Source organism: Tenrec ecaudatus, chromosome 7 (genome assembly GCF_050624435.1).
Source record: "Tenrec ecaudatus isolate mTenEca1 chromosome 7, mTenEca1.hap1, whole genome shotgun sequence".
Lineage (NCBI taxonomy): Eukaryota > Metazoa > Chordata > Mammalia > Afrosoricida > Tenrecidae > Tenrec > Tenrec ecaudatus.
The window spans coordinates 64,570,567-64,573,313 of NC_134536.1; positions in this window are offsets into that span (position 1 = coordinate 64,570,567).

Below are 2,747 nucleotides of genomic sequence, written 5' to 3' on the forward strand. Positions count from 1 at the left end.
GTGTCATTGATATCACATGCAAGTAAAGTTTTGCTGAAGATCATCCAGCAATGGTTGCAGCTGCCAAAAATTCAGGTCTGATTCAAAAGAAGGCTGAACAAAAGATATCATTGATGATATTAGATGGATCTTGGCTTGAAGCAAACACATAAAGATGTTTACTTTTGTTTCATTGAAGATGCAAAAGCATTAGATTGTGTGGACCATAATAAATTATGAGAAGAATGGGAATTACACAACACTTGATTGTGCTCATGAAGAACCTGTACGTGGATCGGGAGGCAGTTGTGCAAACAGAACAAGGGAATACTACATGGGTTCAAATCAGAAAAGGTATGTGTCAGGGTTGTCTCCTCTCACCATACTTATTTAATCTGTATGCTGAGCAAATAATGAGATAAACTAGATTCTATGAAAAAGAATGCTGCATCAGGCTTGGAAGAAGGTTTATTAACAACCTGCGATATGCAGATAACATAACCCTGCTCGCTGAAAGTGAGGAGGCCTTGAAGCCCTTGCCGATGAAGATCAAGGACTGCAGCCTTCAGTGGGGATTACAGCTCAACGCAGAGAAAACGAAAATCCTCACAACTAGACCAACATCAAGGTAAGCAGAGATTGAAGTTGCGAAGGGTTTCATCTTTCCTGGATTCACAGTCAATGCTCATGGAAGCAGCAGTCAAGAGATCAAAAGACCCACTTATTGCCTTGGGTCAATCTGCTACACAAGATCTCTTGAAAGTGTTGAAATACAAAGATGTTACTTTGAGGACTAAGTTGCACCTGACCCAAGCCATAGTGTTTCCAAGCACCTCCTGTGCATGTGAAAGTTGGACATTGAATAAGGAAGGCTGAGGATGTGTGTATGTAAACTGTTGAGGGCTGAGGAAGGTATGTGGATTATTGGTGAATTTTCTCTAATTTTGATATTACAGAATGCTACCATTGGGCAACACTGATTGAAGACTACATGGGGGTCTTTCTGTACTAATTTTGGTGAATTTATAATTATTTTAAATAGTGGAAGGCAAGCAGAGTGGAAGCAGAGAGTGGAGTAGATGTGGACAAGAGGCACCAGAAAAGCCACGTGAGGTGTGCCAAAGACATAATCACTATTATATATATATATATATATTTTTTTTTTCTTACTTTTATTGGGGGCTATTACATCTCTTATCACAATCCATACTTTTATCCAGTGTGTCAAGCACATTTGCACATATGCCACCATCATCATTTTCAAAGCATTCTCTTCCCACTGGAGCCCCTGATATCAGCTCCCCATTTCTTTTCCCTCCCTTCCCTGCCTACCCACCCTCCCTCAGGAACCCTTGATAAGTTATAGATTATTATCTTCATATCTTACATCGTTCTCCATCACCGTGTTATATTTTAAGAAGGTTTGCTTGATCTCAAAGAATTAAAGTATGCTCTGGGTAAAGAGGAAAGGACGAACAGTAGGAAACAGTAGACCTCATCCATTCTCTTGTTTCCTGTAGGGTCACTTAAGACACACCAGTTAAAAAACCACGTTTTCTTCTTTGTTTAAAAGAGAGCGAGATCCCAGTATCTCCCAACTATGCAGCTTTTCACAATGTTCATCATCAAGGTCATATTTGCTACTATTTCATCTATAACCCACAAGCCAGGCTTAAATGTATTTTGCCAACCTGGTGTGTTATTTTTTCTTTTTCCTTTATTTTTATTTTTGGTTGAGGTAGTAGAGTGAAATTTCTTATTTTGGCTCCCTGTCCATGTCTCTGTTAACTCCTGCCAAATGACTGGCTGGGACTATGCAAAGAGGACATGTGTGACATGAATGGAGGGAGTTGGCCAGTTTTGGTTCCCACTGCTCTGGCTATGCGGATCTCTGAACAGGAGCAGAGAGAGAGAGAGAAATCCCAGGACCATCGGAAGAAGAGCACATTCGAGATCTCCGTCTGAAGTGTAAGAGGCTGAGGCTAGAGGCAGCAGAGCCTCTGGCACAGAGACTGAGACAGAGCGGAGGAGCAGTGAGGTGACTATGAGACGGTGAGAAAGAGCATCGGGCAGGCTTCTTGGCCCATGCAGTCAGAAGTCAAGGGACCACATGGCTGAGAGGCTGTCTGCCACCTGTCTGCTGGCTGAGGAAAGATGCTGCTGTGGACCAATGCCTGTATCCTTATTGTTGACTAATTCTGGCTTGTGGTGATCAGTTAAGCTCCCTAAAAAGCCCCCTTTGTTGTGAGTATTGTCTGTGAGTTTTGTGGCCCAATGGATTTTCAAACCCAGCATAGAAGTAGAACGCCATGGGAGGAACAGTTGGTATTAGAATAGGGTCAAGATGGGATGGAAATTGGAGGCATGCCTGATCCCTGCCTCATGGCAATAGGGAAGCCAGATATGGGCCAGCCTCACGCCATTTACACAGTTGGGTACTCCCGTTAAAATCAGGCTTCATTTCCCACTATTCTTTAGATTGGTCCTCCACTGATTTTTTTCCCTTCAAATTCTATTCGGTTCAAGGCCTAGCTCAATTGCTACCTCTTCCTTGAAGTCTCCAGACAGAATGTCAAATGAAATCCCTCTCCTATAGACATGTAAACAACTTTATCTTGTATGTTGTGAGATGTTGGCTCCAATTCGTGGCAACTTATGTATAAGAGAATGACACAGCATTGCCCGGTCTGATGCCGTCTTGACTTTTGGTCTATTCGAGCCCTTTGTTGTAACATTTAACGATGCCTACCTTGGGTGGCAGTGTCAGG